Genomic DNA, 17585 nt, shown 5'->3' with positions numbered 1-17585 from the left:
ATGGGAGGGGGGCGCTCAGTACTTTTTCATTCAAAGAAACCGCTACAGAGTTGGATTCTTCCCAGTTATTTCAATTTGGAACAGTGATTCCTTGCCTCCCCCCCCCCCCCCGGCCCCCTGGCCTATTCAACAAGCTACAGAATCATCAGCACCCTGCCATTTGTTAAGTAATTTGGGACACATTTGAATTATTATTTTTAGAACCGAACTTGTAAAACAAAAGATAATATTTTGGGGCAAGATTTCTCTCTCTCTCTCTCTCTTCCTCCCAAACCCCTCCCATTTCTCCCCCTCCCACTTTTTTTTTCTTCCCTAAACTTGACAGCTGAAGAATAAACCCCTATAGGAGGGAGTGGCTTGATAGTGATGAAGGTATGTGACTCCTTTTTTTTTTTTTTTTTGAAAAAAAGTTGCGTATTACTATGTTAATACTGTGGGGGCTAAATTTGAATTTGGTGTAAGAAAGCAGTCTTCTAGAGATATGCTATATCTCGGAATTGACTCTTGGGAAACAGCGATTGCTTCACTGGAGAGGTTTTCCAAACTTGCATTGCATTTTCTTTTTTTAAAAAAGGGGGGGGGGATAAAAGGAAGAGAGAGAGAGAGAGAGAGCACGAGGTTGGAAAATATAAAGAAACCAAGCCTCTTTTCCCCCTCTTTTTTTCTTTCTTTCTTTCTTTCTTTCTTTTTTTTTTTTGGACGACTCGATGTTGGCTTCCATACAAACAGATGTTACTTGTCATTCTGTAGTTAAGCAGGGGCTCCACATTGGAACAAGGAGCAGTTTAAAGAGAACTGCAGCGGAGTTTAGAAAGGTGGGTGAGGAAGGCAATAGGCAGAAAGATCCATGTGTGTGTGTGTGTGTGTGTGTGTGTGTGTATATATATATATATATATATATATATATATATATATATATATATTGTGTGTGTGTTACATACATAGAGATTCTTAAGCTGGAGGAATCCATCTTCTGTGAAAAGCGTGCCTTATTCTTATATTACCTTTTAAAAACGATAATTGTAACGGGGAAAATGTCTACTATGCCGCTGTTTTTAATTTGTTTCGTTTTGTTTGTGCTTCCTTTGTTCAAGAAAGAAAGAAAGTTGGTGAAAATATTTAGCTAAAAAGAACAAGAAAGGGGGGAGAAGGGTGCTCTGTTTGCCGCAAGACATTTTCTCGGTAAGTGGAGGTTTTGCAATGAACTAGATGAGGGAGATATGTCACCTTCTTTCTTTCTTTCTTTTTCTTCTTCTTCTGTTGCTATTTCATTTTCTGCGGAAAATCTGTTTTTGATGGTTTTGCCAGAGAGCTCCCTTTCTTGTGGGCAGGATTTGCGGAGGCTGAAGGCCCTTTGGCCGCCCTTCCCAGTTCTTTGCGGCATTGTAAGAGAGAGAATCGTGTTCTTTTATACAGTAGAAGTTGAAATGAAAAGTGGACAGTCCCTATTTCCTTGCTCTTTTGTCTATCGCATGTGTTCGCTGGATTAATCCTCTCCATCCCTCCCAGGCTTTGTAAATTTTATTTTAAATCCTCTATTAAAAAAAACCCAAAAAACATATCAATATAGTTTAGTCTGCTCTAGCGTTTATTCTGCAGACCTAACCACCCAATTATTTTGGAGAGTACATCTCCAAAATAAAAGCAGAAGGGTTTTCCCCGCCTCTCCGGGCCCGCAAGCGTTAAACTTTTTTTGGCACACAAACTGCAGTGTAGCAGCAGATCGATTCATTTCTATGAAGGGAATCACAGATCCTGCCATCTGATTTTCCAATTTTACATTTCATGCTTCTATTCTGCCTTCCGCTTTCTTCCTCTCTCCTTAATTCACACACTGTACACACGCACACACACACAAAACTCTTATTGGTTCAGTTTGAAATACTTATGCTGTTAGTCATTCTGGATTACTGTTTTTCCCAGATTCTGTTTTTCTTTCTTTCTTTAAATTAAAAAAATCACTTTCCACTGAAGCATAAGACCTGTGCTAGTCAATTTCCTGAAACTGAAGAGGGTTTGATGATTATTTTATTAGAACAAAATATCTTTATTCTTTGTTATAATTATATTCCTCAATCCAGTGAATCATAGAGACTTAAATTTAGATAGTATAAACATTCCTGACACTGATTTAGTATGTTATATTTAGGGACGCCTACCTCTAATTATCTACATATAAACAATATGATTTGCTCTAAATTTGCCTATCTATGTGGTTTGTGCTTTTTTAAAAATAAAATAAAAAGACCATCACATACATTTCTTTATTTCGCCATATCAATACATCTGGTGCAAAAAATTTGATTTGTTTGTATAGTGTACTACAGATTTGTGGTCCAAAAATGTAGAATTATCTTCATGCATCACCATAATTTTGCCATGACTGTCCGTTGTACTGTCACATGCGGAAAAAATAAAATTATTTCCTTGACCATTCCCCACAAAATTTACAAAATTTACCCCCCCCCCTTTTAAACCAAAAACCAGAAAAAGCCAACCTCAGAACACAGTAGTTTCACTTACAGTCACCAATTGCATTGAACAATTGTCCTTTTCCAATTAGAATTGAATTCTGAGAATGACTCCTGTTCTATTGTTTATTCGGGTGCAGTACCATTGGCAAAGGCAAATACAGTGAGCTTAAGAATGCCAGACGTCCTAAAAACTACATTATAAAAGGAATAAGAGGGAAACCTTCCTCTCACCCTTTGTTTTGGTTTTGAGCTTTGTCCTTCATGGGAGATGGAATGGAAGAGGAAATGGACAGACCCAAGCCGCCTCATCCAACAGCAGCCTTTACATAACTATGGTGGCTAACAAATTTATACAATTTAGTTTCGCCTGTTCTTTGAGTGGCATCCCTGGTCATTTCATTAAAAGAAATTTTAAAAAATCCAAGTTCTGCCTCGAGTATGAGAAGCCTTCTTCCAAAAAACAAAACAAAAAACACATCTTTGTAGGTATCACTCCATTTCCATCCCAGGGGTGGTGGTCTTCAAAGCAAAACTGAAATATCTCCTCTTCTTCTTCTTCTTCTTCTTCTTCTTCTTCTTCTTCTTCTTCTTCTTCTTCTTCTTTCCCCTCCTGTTAGCAGCTGCGTTGTTTTAAGTGGTTGCGAAAGGAACAATAAAATGAAAGGCAAAACCGGCATTTTGAAAACTTGGCACGAGAAAGAGGTTTGGACTAGCAGCCAAGAATCCTGCTGGGGCATAGAGAGAATAGCATTTGCAAAAGCACCAAGAATAAGCATTTCTGCCGCTCTCCTCCCCCCCCCCCCCCATGATTTTCCTATTTTTCTATTTTCTCTCTCTCTCTCTCTTTTTGGGTAACAATCTCAGCAGCCGGAGCAATTATTCCTCCATCCATGTTACAGTGGAGAATTGATGAGCCTTTGTGGAAACAGGTAACGCTTCTCTAAATCTTATTACTTTTTCTCAAATGCATCTACATTGTGTTATCCACTGTCCCTAGTACAATGTTGGTAGCTACCCAATATGTGATATGTTTACTGCAGTTGTGCCCTTCCCCTTGCTTATTTGGGCAATATTCAAATTAGCAGCACCACCCTGCCCCACCCATTGTCTTCAAGCATGCAGGAAAGCAATGCTAGTTTGTATTTTCTTAAAGTTAGCACCTTATCTTGGAAGTGAGTCCAGGTGAGACATGTGTATGTGTGTGATGATATAGACAACTGGCTTCTGTTTTAAAATATCACCTGTCTCTAGGGGGATTCCTCTTGCTTCACATCACAAACACTGCTCATCAACAACTCTTTCAAAAACCCAGCATATTGGTTAATATGAACCCAATATATAAGGATATATTTTTTTAAAATCAGTGGAACTTCACCCTGACCCCCTGAATTCATTTGTCAAAGATTTGGGCCCAACAAGATGGGGACATCTATTCACTAAGAATTTCCCCAACGTGTTGACGAATCGTTAACATACCTTTTGTTCCAGTTCTGGGCCTCCCCCAGCAACAGTTCTATTTTTTTTTTTCTTGGTCCCATTCTGCCCTCTCCACAATAAGTTCTGTGAAATATAATAAGTTCTGGAAGAATAAATTTATGACCACTGACATAAGTGTTTCAAAAAGCCCCGAATGTCTTCACAACATTGGTCTGGTTGAAACACAAAATGGTTGCAAAGGGCTTTTATTTTGCATGCAAACTATATCACCAGTACACCAGCAGAAAGGTCCACCCTATCTTAGATTCCACCATTCCAGAAAAGGAAGGGGAAACGACACTCCTCTGAAAAGCACAGAATGGGGTCCTCCACCTACCAGTCACACCCTGCATAGTGATGTCATGGAGCCTGTTGGATCAGGCCAATGGCCCTTCTAGTCCAGCATCCTGTTCTCACAACGACCAACCAGATGCCTGTGGGAAACCCTCAAGCAGAATCTGAGCACGGTAGCACTAGCTTCTCCTGTGGCTTCCAGCAACTGGTACTCAGAAGCATCGCTGCTTCCAACCGCAGGGGCAGAGCATCGCCATCAGGACTAGTAGCCATGGATAGCCTTCTGCTCCATGACTTCGTTCAATCCTTTTTTTAAAAAAGCCATTCGGTTTGGTGGCCATCACTGCCTCCTGTGGGAGCCAGTTCCATAGTTTAATCTATGGAATGATGAAGTTGTGAAGATGCCAAGGAGATTATGTGAAGTTGATGTGGGGATGTTGCAGAGGGGTCATGGAAATGCCTCCCACTCCACAGCAGCTAGACAAAGAAGGAATCAATTCACTAACTGGCATCACCCGCCAGTATGATCCTCTGACACCCCACACCCCAATATGTCAGATTATTTATTATTATTATTTATTTGAAGATATAGTCCATTGTCTTCTTTTAAAAAAACAAACAAACAAAGCACTTTATAACAAAAGTACATAAAACCACACAGTAAAAACATATGTAAAAGATGGAATGATTCCACAGCTCTCTTTACTGCAAGAGCCACTGTGGTCCACATAGTAAGACACCAGCAATCGAGAACCAGAGGTATTCCTGCAGACAAAGGTTCACTTCCCCTGATTCCCCCCCCCCTGCTCACAAGTACTGGTTTTTTGGGGGGAGAGGTCGTGTAAGGCTGCATCCAGACAAGACCATTGGGAGAAGGCACAGCCCCCATTGGGAGAAAGGTTCAAGGGTCACCGAGCGAGGAAGAGTCTCTCTCTTTCTGTGGAGCAGGGATGGAAAAGGTCCAGGAGAGGCAATGAGGGAAGCCACAGCCACCACAGCAGCAAAAGTACCAATGCTTCCAGTGAAGTGCTTTGTCTTTGTCAGTAAAGAGCTAGGATACATGAGGGAGTAAGTCTTAGATGAGAGACACTCCTGACAATACATTTTGGGCAAGATACGGGATGTTCACATACAGCAAAGGAGTGGAAGAGACACAGGAGACAACTGCGGCAGATACCCTATGTAGCATGCCTGCAGGATGCTCTGTCCAGTTGTTCAGGTGGGGCAGGGGTTGCTGTTTATAGCTGGACTTCCAAGGCAAAGCAAAAGAGGTCGAGTTCCTCTTTGTATTCTGGAGACAGGGTGTTTGGTGCAAAACACTTCCTTTTTCTTTTTTTTTTAATACAATTTATTAATTTTCTGATAAGAAAAACATCACAAACAAAAATTCAAACCATAATTCTTAATTCAACTATACAGTGGTACCTTGGTTTAAGAACAGCCCTGTTTACAAACTATTCAGTTTACGAACTCCGCAAAACCAGAAGTAGTGTCCTGGTTTGCGAACTTTACCTCGGTCTAAGAACGGAAGCCGAACGGTGGAAGGACACCGGTGGCCAGAGGCCTCATTAGGGAAAGTGCGCCTCGGTTTAAGAACGGTTTCAGTGTAAGAACAGACTTCCAGAACGGATTAAGTTCGTAAACCGAGGTACCACTGTATATACAAATCATAACCTCACCATACCCTGGGATTTCAAAAATCCCTTGACTTCTCTCCACTCCCCCTCTTGGTTCCATTGTTTCGTGCTTATTCATGCACATCTATAACACTTTATATTCTTAACAATCCATTTTTGAAACCTTATTCATGTTATTGCAAGTGACTTTTAAAAGTTCTACTAATGTAAAGATCTATACCCAAAGCTTGAAAAATATGCATTAAACATTTTCCTTTTTTTGAAATTAATGTCCTCTTTCTTTCATGAATTTCAAATTATCTAAATTGTCCTGCATAGTTCATTAACTTCTTTTGCCTATCTTCTTTGGCGGTGGCTTCTTCCTTCTGTAGGGGTAGGCTGGTCGTGGCCTGTTAACCACCCTCAAGTGCAAGGACAAAGTCTTTACCTAAAGCATGTCCCTTTTCCATTCTCCCTCTTTCCCATCATCAGAGTTATCCCTCATAGTGTTCTAGGCATGCACAGGATGAAGTCAGACAGATATAGCCCCATGCTATATTTGCATTGTCTGAGTCAGAGTCTCCCTTGGTTGGGTTTATTTACTGATGGTGGCATGCTGTGATTGGGTGCTGATTAATGCTAAGTCCTGTACTCTGTCATGGCAGAGCAAGAGGCAGTGGGGAGCAGTGGTTGAACTAGGTTGGTTCTCCCAGTTCTCCCCCATCATTTAGGGATGCATTAATCTTCCGGTGGGTTAGAGGATTTGTGACATCAGTTTGCTCCTCCCTTGTTCCACACACACCTCTGCCATACTAGCAGAGTCGTGTGAGCATAGCAGGTCCATTGGTGTAGCGCTGCAGTGGCAAAACTGCATGGTTGCAGTGGCATATTCTATGTGCTGGTGGCGTATCTCACATTTTGCCAGAGAAGGGGGCTTCTGCCATAGCTCATTGCCAAACAGTCCTCGTCCTGGTGTAGGATAGTGGCAAATTCAGAAGTGCAGGGTCCCTTCATGATAGTCACACAGCCCGGTCCTTTCGCAGTCCGGCCCCTTCTAAGATTATACAACAATAATGATGATGTAAATAATAATAATAATAATAATGGATACATTGCAACCATCAGTGCAGATCTCCATGTGTTGCTTTTCAGCTAGATCTGTTTTCTGTGGACGTACATGGGCCAATGATTTGGAGTACACCAGCCACTTCTTTCAAAGTGATTTATGCTGTGTTTTCTGTGGAGTCCTATTTTATGTAACATAACATGTCCCCTTTGTCTGGAAACTGGCGTGCCTTGTGTTTTCAGTGTGCCGAAATGCTTATCTTTGGAGCATTCAGTGTCTAAAAAGCTCCCATTTCATGCTGACTGAGAAATTCTAGGATACTCTAGATTGGGGACCATGCCGGGATCCTGCTGGAGAAACAGCAGCAGGTCTTTGAACACCCCCATGACCCCTAACACCTACTTCTGGGTGTTTCAGACTCCAACTCCCATCAATTCCACCCAGCATGGCCAGTGGTCAGGGATGATGGGAGTTGTAGTCTGACAACATGTGGAAGGTCCATGGGTCAGGAAAGTTGCTGTAGCCCTTCTGCTGCCATAACTGTAGTATGTATAGGATTGCACTCGCAGTCTGCCATATCTGGATCAAAGGTTACTTCTTTAATGAAGGCTACCTTCAAAAGTATTATGAACTCTGCTTGCTCCATTTCATTTCCAACCATCCTTCCTTTGTCCTCAAGATATTTCAAAGCTAATTGCAGTGTGTGTGTGTTTAATTTCATCAATGGGTATTACAGTCGCAGTGAGGAAGGGTTTCATACCACCATGACCCCCCTGGTTGTTGTTGTTTTTACACCCAGCACCTGACATGGATGCAAAGTATACACAGCCCATCTCCACCCATTTCTAACTAAATTGCTCATGCTTAAGCCATTTCACTGAGCATTTTGGAGCGGCCTTCAGCAGCATCTTCTATCTTTCGTGAATAGGGTTTGCTGCTGTGGTTTGCCCCTCAATTTGTTTGTCTTTCCTACAAGTAGAGGATTTTACGAGCTGTAGACATCCCCCCCCTCTAAAAAAAAATGGTTTGTGGCTCTGTGATAAAAGACAAAGGGAAGATTAATTTGGTTTATGATTGGCTGGGTGAAAGGGTCACATGATCTTCTTAACTAATGTGGCTTCCCAGCCGTTTCTTCTCTCCGGCATCTCGATGCCTCCCTCCTTCCGTATCGACCCATTACATCAGTTCTTCCAAAGCAATCTCCCTGCTGCCTATTTATAAAATGCTTAGGAGCATAGCTTGGCCTCCCCATCCCCTCCCTCACCCCCCCCCCCCGCAAAAGCCACGAAATAACAGGTAGCGTTGATGCTATCTTGCAACTGTGCAAGCCTTCCTCCAGTATTTGCAGATGGCTCTGTGGTTTTGCTTTCAAGCAAAATAAATGCAAGGTGTTCCTGCAAAAATAGCTTTTCCTCAAATAAAAATTCTCCTCTTTTGTTGGGGGGGGGGGGGCAAGCTGTAAACAGAGAATGAGCTTCCCAGGTGAGGAAAAAGGCCAAACGTCACCCTGTGACAACTCAAAAATGAATTTTATGAAGGGACACCTGAGTTTTTGTGAGGAAGAATCATGAACAAGATCTCTCCCCCCACTTGGTGCTTTTAAAGTGCCTCATAGGTAGTATGAGGGCAGGAATTGATTCAGATCAGGACCACAATGCTGAGGGAACACCCCGCCCCTTGAAATCTCTTCCCTCCCTGCATTTGCCCCTGCCCATGGCTCTTGCGCATAGGGCTGCTGTCCTGTGGCGTGTCACATGGTGTGGGATTGCCACACTCACCATTTCTAAACACTGGTCATGCTGGCTGGGGCTGATGGGAGCTGGAAAGCCACTGGCTAACCACCTGAACTCTCCTGTAGGCATGCAAAAATCCTGGCCGAGCTGTTTCCTAAGTGTGTTGGAGCAAACTACAGTTCCCAGGACCTTTTGAGGGGGAGCTATGTGTCAAATGCACTTTAAATCTAGGCCATGGGTGTGACCTCAGTGTATATAGCAAGGGTAGGAACCTCAGGCCTCCAAGCGCTTTCCTTTCCCTCCTCAGGCCTTTCATGAGGCCATGCCCCCTTGAAAGACCTCAGGTGTCACCAGCCCTGCTCCCCCTCCACCCTCCTCGAGTGATTTTGCTGAGCTGGAATATATACCCTTGAGCTTCACATTTGCCTGGTGGAGGGTGCACACAGAAATACCTGGTTATTTTTTTAAAAAAACAAAATTATTAAATGTACAAAAGTTCCACATAAAATTCCAATACATATTTTAAAAAATCTTTTATATTATTGACTTCCCACCCCATTTTCTGTGATGTTTTTCTTATTCCCCCCCCTTTGCTGCATCCTCTCTTCTGTATTTTTTAACACAATAATCTTTAATCTTGCTTCTAGTTCAAAACCTGTTCGCAGATTCTTCATGTTATAGTATTTCTTCAAATAATCAAAAAAAGGCTTCCATTCTTTCTTTCTTTTTTTAAAAAAGTCATCATTAGATTCCCTTATTATAGCTGTTAGCTTTGCTGTTTCAACATAGTCCATTTGTCTATGAGTTTTGTATGGCTGGAATCTAGCCTCTGAGCACAGGGAGGAGTCACAGACATTGCTCCACCCACTGCTTGCCTCCAGCCCCTCCCACCACTGGCACGCACCCCCTGGAAGGTTGCCCATGAGAGAATGTGGCCCTCAGGCTGAAAACAATCCTCTACCCCAGGTGTCTAGGCTGGCAGCCTAAATCTTGCCAATTGCCACTGTCTAATTCACTAGCTTGCTTTCTCATGCAGTTTTATGGGGCTGCCTTAATTGTGTTGATGCCTTAATTGTGCAAACTGTCTTGGAAACCAATTGCATTGATGGGCAGTATAAAAAATGTTTCAAATGAGCAAATAAAGAAATGTGATGTACAGTGGTGCCTCGCAAGACGAAATTAATTCGTTCCGCAAGTCTTTTCGTCTTGCGAGTTTTTCGTCTTGCAAAGCACGGTTTCCCATAGGAATGCATTAAAAATCAATTAATGCGTTCCTATGGAAACCGCCTTCAGACCAGGTCCGGGGACAGTCTGTCCCCCGACCTCTTCTGAAGGCCGGTGGGGGGCGAAAGTCTTTGCTCCCCCCCCTGCCTTCCCGGGACAGCGGAGACTTCTCCGCTGTCCCGGGGCGGTCTTAAAATGCTGGCGGGCGGCAGCGAACCCTTCGCTGCCGTCCCCCAGCATTTTAAAAGCCCCTGGGACAGCGGAGACTTCCCGGGGCGATTTTAAAATGCTGGCGGGCAGCAGCGCTGCCGCCTGCCAGCATTTTAAGATCACCCCAGACAGCGGAGAAGTCCTCCGCTGTCCCGGGGTTTTTAAAATGCTGGTGGGCGGCAGCGAAGGCTTCGCGGGCAGCAGCGCTGCCGCCCGCCAGCATTTTAAGATCACCCCTGACAGCGGAGACTTCTCCGCTCCCGGGGCGATTTTAAAATGCTGGTGGGCGGCAGCGAAGGCTTCACGGGCAGCAGCGCTGCCGCCCGCCAGCATTTTAAGATCACCCCAGACAGCGGAGACTTCTCCGCTCCCGGGGCGATGTTAAAATGCTGGTGGGCGGCAGCGAAGGCTTCGCGGGCAGCAGCGCTGCCGCCCGCCAGCATTTTAAGATCACCCCAGACAGCGGAGACTTCTCCGCTCCCGGGGCGATTTTAAAATGCTGGTGGGCGGCAGCGAAGGCTTCGCGGGCAGCAGCACTGCGTTTCTCTGCTCTCCCGGAAGGCAGGCAGGGGGGAGCAAAGACTTTTGCCCCCGCCCGCCTTCAGAAGAGGTCCAGGACCTCTTCTGAAGGCCGGTGGGGGGCGAAAGTCTTTGCTCCCCCCCCCCCGCTGCCTGCCTTCAAAAGCCATCCCTGCTATCCCGGACTGCTTTTAAAATGCTGGCGGTGGGGAGCAAAGCCTTTCGGCCCCCGCCGGCCTTCCTGGACCTCTTCTGAAGGCCGGAGGGGGGGGAAAGGCTTTGCTCCCCACTGCTAGCATTTAAAAGAGGTCCCCGGAGATTTCCCTATGGGCTTTCTTCTTGCGAAGCAAGCCCATAGGGAAATTCGTTTTGCGAAGCGCCTCCAAAACGGAAAACCCTTTCGTCTAGCGGGTTTTTCGTCTTGCGAGGCCTTCGTCTTGCGGGGCACCACTGTATTGTTGATATTTAAAGTGGCAAGGGTAACTACAAAGAGGGGCAACAGAAAGTAAATGGGAAGGAAGCGTGGAAGCTGTCAGAAAGCTGGAAGCCAAAGCTGTTGATTGGCTTCACATCTGCATGTGCTCCTGGGTGGTTGTCGTATTGGTCCTTGGCCATGAAAGAGGAGAATGATTGGTAAAGCCTCCTTCCTAGGCAGATGAAAGTTGAGCTGCATAGGGAAGCCCAGAAGGCAGCTGGCCTCCAGTACGTATGTAAGAACATGAGAAAAACACTGTTGGATCAGGCCAATAGTAATCCAAATGTTCTGCTTCCCACTGTGACCAACCAAAGGCCTCTACGGAAGCCCACAAGAAGGTGAAGGAGGCGCCCTAACCTTCTCCCACTGTTGCCTCTCACCAGGGCCAGCCTAAGACATCTTGGCACCTGAGGCAAAACACAAAACGGCATCCCCCCAGCCAGGGAACAAGGGGTGAGTGAAGATCTACATCAGAATCAAGGGGGGCATAAAGATCTGTGTTGGGAACAATGTGGGGAGGAGATCAAGGGGCTACTGTAGAGGCAGCATAGATTGGGAGGAGCTGACAGAGAGGCAGCATAGCCAAGGAACAGGACCGTCTTTAGCATATGCACCACCGGGGTGCAAATATCCACCCAGCGCCCCCAAATTTAGTTTAAAGGTAAAGGTAAAGGGACCCCTGGCCATTATGTCCAGTCGTGGTCGACTCTGGGGTTGTGGCGCTCATCTTGCTTTATTGGCCGAGGGAGCCGGCGTACAGCTTCCAGGTCGTGTGGCCAGCATGCCTAAGCAGCTTCTGGCGAACCAGAGCAGCGCAGGGAAACGCCGTGTACCTTCCCGCTGGACCGGTACCTATTTATCTACTTGCACTTTGACGTGCTTTTGAACTGCTAGGTTGACAGGAGCAGGGACCAAGCAACGGGAACTCACCCCGTTGCAGTGATTCAAACTGCCAACCTACTGATCAGCAAGTCCTAGGCTCTGTGGTATAACCCACAGCGCCACCCACACTAACTTTTTTTAGGGGTGCAAACTCAAAGTTGTTGACCTTTTTTGGTGAAGGAAAATCACTCACCTGTAACAACAAAGCAGCGGAAAGAACTGCTTTTGTTTCCTGACTCGTCAGGAATATTTGATGTTACGGAGAAACAGAGCGACAGGGGAGGGGGACTTTCACTCCATTGCTTTTCACTGCCGCCAGTCAAGAGAGACCGGTATACAGTAGGTATACATTTGGCACCCTCCAGAATTTGGTGCCCACAAGCACCGCACCCCTTGCACCCTCAGGTAAAGGCAGCCCTGCCAAGGAACATGTCACAGTCAGCGCTGCTACCACAGCAACAGCAGTGGGCAGTGAATTCCTTGGAGACCAGATCTGCTGCCCCTGTGGATCCTGCAACCCGAGGCAGTCACCTCACCTTGCCTCATGGGTGGGCCAGTCCAGCCTCTCCGTAGCTGGTATTCATTCAATGGCACCCTTCCTCTAAACATGGCCAACACTCCCTTATAACAGTGAACTCAGTGTGCCTGGAGAAGCCTGAGCATTACAGAAGTACAAGTGCTTTAGGCCTCAAACCCCACCATCCTACCCCCAAAATCCAGTTAGGAGGATTGAACCTGCTGAGGGCTTCCAGGAGCCCTGGAATGTTGAGTGTCAGCTGGGAAAGAAAATAGCTAGAGGTGGTAGTGGATGGAATGGAGTAGTCTAAAGGAGGGCATGGCTGGCTGCAACCCTGATCAGGAGAACATTTGCTCTGCTGTACTGTAGGCCCCGTTTTTCATGCCTAGCAGCCACTGGACACTGCAGGAAGTAACCAAGGAGGGCTGGGTTCATGTATGCATATTCATCCCTTGATGTGCATCATCAAGTGAATATGTGAACAGGTAATTGCAAATGTAATTCCACAGACCCAGCTTTCCAAGACCTCAAATATTTTCCATTTCTTCCCCCATGGCATCATGTCTTCAGTTCATACATTCAGCCCCCAGCCATTGAGCAGGGATAAACTGAATTTAATCTAGGCATGGATAAAGGTACTAGGAAAGGAGCAAACATTCTGTCTGTTTTTTATTCTTATTTTTGGTGGGAATTGTTTTAGTTACTAGAATACATTTTGGATATTTGCCACATCTTTGAGACCTGTTTTGGGGTGGAGATCAACAATCCTTTCCTGGTGTAGATTCCAGTATTTGAAAATCAGCTGGTTTTTTTTTTGTTTTTGTTTTTATTGTCTTAAGTGCCTTTGTGAAAATGTTGAGAGTGAACTTTTCCCATTTCTAACAGCCTTGTGTTTTCACTTCCAGAAATGGCTTATTTCTCTTTAATATTATAAGAAGACCTTCCTGCCAGTTGCCACAAACCCGTAGATCCGAACTTGTGCTCCTATCCTACACAAGCTTGTATCTATAGGTATGTGTCTGCTTGGCCAATGCACAAAACGTGGATTTTAAAAATAACAATAAATGTTTAATGCTTTTCAATATGGCAATAACTAGATTGGCCTAACTGCCTCACTTGTCTTCCCCCTTCCCTTCTGCTCAGGAGCACTGAAATTAGCCACACAAATCTTGCTGCACAATTAAAATGCCATCCTGGTTATGCTTCATACAGTGCCCCAAATGTGGTTTAAATGACTTTATTCAAAGGAAGTAAATGACAAGGTGTGCAACGTAATGAATGCAGGAGGGCTGGCTTATATACTGTTGCACTATTGGTCCATCTAGCTCTGCATTGTCTGTTCTGATTGGCAGAGGTGCTTCTGATGCCCCATTTGTCCCAGTGGACCATTTCCCACTGGGATGCACCCAAAAAATGCATGCTGGTTTCATACCAGTTTTAAACCGTCATGGCTCCCCTGCAAAAGATCTTGGGAGCTGTAATTTGAGGACCTCACCCAGCTTACAAAAGAGCAACCAGGAGCTCATGTCAAGCTCCAAATTGTTCCTTTGTAGCTACATTTCTACCTGCACCATACACGATATCACATACGGAATGGGACAGGTGGGAGTAGTTTGGGGGAGAAACAGCTTTGTGGGCCAAATTGGGGACCTGTCTTAACACAACAATGAAGGACAGAACCTTGCCATGTTTCTTTTAATTGGAAGCTAATGAAGTTCTCAGGATGCTGCCGCTATCTGCTTATTCGGCTTGTACAGAGTCGTGGAACGCATGTGGTTCTTGATCTCACTGTCTATGGCATGTGTATGTTTGTTCTTCTCTACGTGTGGGAGTTGACTTGGATTATGATGGAAGACTTCAAAGAGCCTAAGTCTCCCCCTGCCCCACTTTGAGCTGTTATTTAGCTACCATCATGTGGAAGATTTATCTTGCGATATTATTTTTGCTTGTAGTGTTCAAATCCACAGGTGTTTCTCAGGACTGGAACAAAGCAAGTGACTGTTTTTGCCTTCCTTCATCCTTGCTTTCCAAGCAAATTTCACAGATTGACTCTCCCCCCTCCCCATTCCCAATTTTATTTATAATGCTGATGTACTGTAATGCTAATAGGCTTCACTATTTCATTGAAGTCTGCTTGTAATTGGACAGGAAGTTCTATTCCTTTCTTGGCAAAGGATTTGCTATGGATGATGAGCTTAGAAGGGTTTCTCAATTAATGTCTTCAGTCAGCTTCTGAACCAAACTTTTGCAGCGCTTTCATGCTTGATTTCTGTGTTGATGCTTGCTTGCCTTGAACGATGTCAGTGGTGTTTGACAACACCTGAATTAATTAGGGATAACACCCTAGAATGCAAAGCTGATGGAGGACTAGGTAGAAGAAAGAGGTATTCTTTGGTCTGCCTAGTCAATTTGGTCTACTCTGACCAAGCTAGGGATGGATGAATCTGTCAAGTTTTTTCATTTTTACAATATTAAGCTCAGTTCTCTAATGCATGACAATGTGCATGCCTTTCACCAAACATACACCTTTCTGTATGCAACCTTGCATAATATGCAAAATTTTTGATAGCATTTTCTCCTAACATAATACATTTTAAACACAATCACTAATATAAGCATTTTTGTGAGCATGCTTCCTTACTGCACACATTTTCATGCACATTTTTTGATGGAGAACTGCATTAAAAAATTTGGAGAAGTGCAAATTTAGAAGGATAGCTGTGTTTCAATTTGCATACTGTTCGGGGCAGAATTGCAAACCAGGATGTGAACTGGATGAATTTGTCCCTGTCCTTACTCCCAGCCTTAATATTTTATAGCCTTTTAACTGGAAATAGTGAGAAGCAAATCTAAGACCAAAGGCATGCAAAACATGGGGTTTAGCACTAAGCTATGACCTTTCCCCAGAAAACTCATGGCCCCCTGCTCCCAAGACTCACACCACTTTTGCTCCCTCTTTGCCATCCTGGAGCACTGCTTCAGCCACACACATGTAAGCAGCAGGTGGGCCACACATAACCTGAATCCACTGTCAGCTGGATGAAGCCAAGCTTTTCATGTGTTCTGTGAATTTTGGTCATTGTTGACCATGATTTTATGAAACCTACAGAGGCTGCAGGAGGAGCCCTAGCCAGGTAGAGCTACTTCTGTGTTACACATGGGATTGATTTGAATCCAGCATGCAACCACACTCTAGGAAAAGTGGGGTCAGGGCCCCAGACACAGAGGCACAGCTGAGCCAAACAGAAGGAGCACTGCTTCAGATTCCTCCTGCATGGTTGTGGCTGTGAGTGCTCTTCCTCCTTGAGCACTGCAGTGAAACACTGGGTATGAACAGTGTTTGCTTGGTCTGCTATATGTATCCGGCTGCGATTTTGTAAGGTGAGAGTGTGCATGAGTGTTTGGCCATGGTTGGCGTGGAGTGCCTGGCTATTCTCAGCAGGTGAGCTTACCTGAGAATGAGCACTGCACTTGTGTCTGCAGGACACTGCTCCCTGCTGTTAGGAAGTGAAGAGTGCTAGAGCAGTCCAGCCCAGACGTATATCAAAGAGGGTGGGAAAGATGGTGGTGACAGCAGCCGTCATACATTACAGCATGTGTTCTCCCCACCCCCTTGCTTAAGTTTGTGGGAAGCCCTGGCCTCTCTAGTTGTTGGAGTGAAGTTGGATTGAGGGTTTGCCTCTGAAGTCTAAAGGTAAGGGACCTGTTAAAGTTTTGAGCAGTGAAGTGTTAGCAAAGCGTCTAAGCTCCTCCATATGTTCTAGTTTTGGGGTGTTCTGCGCAAAGTGTTCTCTGTGTATGTGCAGAGAACCCTTTCTCCCTCTTTCCCATCACAAAAGTTTTCACCTGGGGAGTTGTATGTAGGGATGTGGGAGAAATTAATTCAGCGCAATATTTAGAGGTTGAGCTTGCTGAATTTGCACTTCCTGAAACAACCCAGGTCTAACCCAGGACTTCCCAAACCTGGGTCTCTAGCTGTTTTTGGATTATAATTCCCATCATCCCTGACCTGCTAGCTAGAGATGATGGGAGTTGTAGTCCAAAAAAACAAAAAACAAAACAGCTAGAGACCCAAGTTTGGGAAACCCTGGTTAACCAAACAGCAGCAGTCATTCAAAATTCACACTTCTCTGAATTTTGCAATACAGATCTCCAGCTAAGTAATGTGTACAAAAACGCATTTACTAGAGTAAAAATGCACATGTTGTTAAAAAAAAAGGTATAGAAAAAAGCAACCCTATTAGGTAAAATTGCTTGCAAAAATTTGTATTTGTCAAAATTGCATTTAAAAGTTGCATGTTAAGAAAATAAGAATGTAAGAAGAGGCTACTGGATCAAGTCTGTGGCCCATCTAGTGCAGCGTCATATTCTCAGTTTCCAATCAGATGCCTGTGGGAAATCCACATGCAAGACCCAAGCAACCTGCCCTACTGTGGTTTCTAGTAACTGATATTCAGCAGCAGAGAATAGTCATCCAATATTAGCAAAAAGAAAGAAAGAAAGAAAGAAAGAAAGAAAGAAAGAAAGAAAGAAAGAAAGAAAGAAAGAAAGAAAGATCCCCAGGAAAATGCTGGTAAATTTTATGAGAACCCAACAAAATAAATTTGGAGAAGTGAACCTAAGACTTGGAAAATGAAAAAAAAAATTAAAACCTGAAATTTGGGATTTGCCCATGTATAATTCCGTGCTCAACACAGGGCTGGAGAGATACAGTCAAACCTTGGAACTCAAATGTATTCCATCCCAGAAGATCGTTTGACTTCCAAAACATTTGACTTCTGATGCTCGGCTTCTGATTGGTTGCAAGAGCTTCTTGCACTCAAGCAGAATTCGCACCAGACGTTTGAGTTCTGAGGAACATTAGAAAACCGGAACACTTACTTCCGGGTTTTCAGTGTTCGGGAACTGAAATATTCGGCAATGGAGCTGTTTGAGTTCCGAGGTTTGACTGTATAGGGTTAGAGTTAGGGTGTCCAATTGTCGTCTGAGCCCCCCACCCCCAATGTAATGTGGGTATAGGGTTGCATGTTAGATTCTTTGGTCCCATATCTTTTTGAAACAATAATTTATGGGAATTTGGATTTGTATGTTGAAAGAAA

The sequence above is a fragment of the Podarcis gaigeae genome, assembly GCF_964106915.1.
Source record: "Podarcis gaigeae genome assembly, chromosome: 15".
In the NCBI taxonomy this organism is placed as follows: domain Eukaryota; kingdom Metazoa; phylum Chordata; class Lepidosauria; order Squamata; family Lacertidae; genus Podarcis; species Podarcis gaigeae.
This window is presented reverse-complemented; position numbering follows the sequence as displayed.